The sequence below is a fragment of the Triticum aestivum genome, chromosome 6A (genome assembly GCF_018294505.1).
Source record: "Triticum aestivum cultivar Chinese Spring chromosome 6A, IWGSC CS RefSeq v2.1, whole genome shotgun sequence".
Classification (NCBI taxonomy): domain Eukaryota; kingdom Viridiplantae; phylum Streptophyta; class Magnoliopsida; order Poales; family Poaceae; genus Triticum; species Triticum aestivum.
In genome coordinates, this window is record NC_057809.1 from 314,367,978 (window position 1) to 314,368,665 (window position 688).

Consider the following 688-nt stretch of genomic DNA (forward strand, 5'->3'; position numbering starts at 1 on the left):
AAGAGGCACGGATCACTAGGAAACAACATGAACATATGGCATAACAACAAAAGCAGGACAAGGACTTGGTGAAATTCTAAGTCCCTGAAATCAGCATTAACGATTACGCTACTTTGCATTCTTGTGCTAGTCATCACAAACATCACAAAAACACATGGCATACACCTCTGTAAAGATGGCATGGCACTCTACAAAACTCATGTAGAGCTCACGGGCATAGCATGCACACATTAATCATGGCAAAAATGACAAAAGGCCATTTGCTGAAACAGATCTGAAATATTCCTCACATAGCCCTCTTCCAATAGCATTTCGGGCATCAAGATGAGCTCAAATGAAAATGATGCAATGCGATGAAATGATGTACTCGTTGAGACGAACATTTTGATATGCTACACGCATGAATCGGAGCTACGTATGCAGAGTTATGACATGATGAAAAATGCCAAATAAAACTGGGATCTGGGGACAGAGATATTTCACCTCGCGGATTAGGGTTGACCGCGGCACAGAATACGAGGCGGCGGCGGATCTGGCCGGACTTTGTCGGAAGCTCACCGGAAAAGAGAGGGAGGGGTTGCCGGAGGACGGGGATGCCGGATCCGGCCGGAGAGGGGTCAGGGCGGCGCATCCGGGGGCCGGCGCGGGCCGCGCCAGCGGACAGTGGCGGCGGCGGAGCGCGGATTCC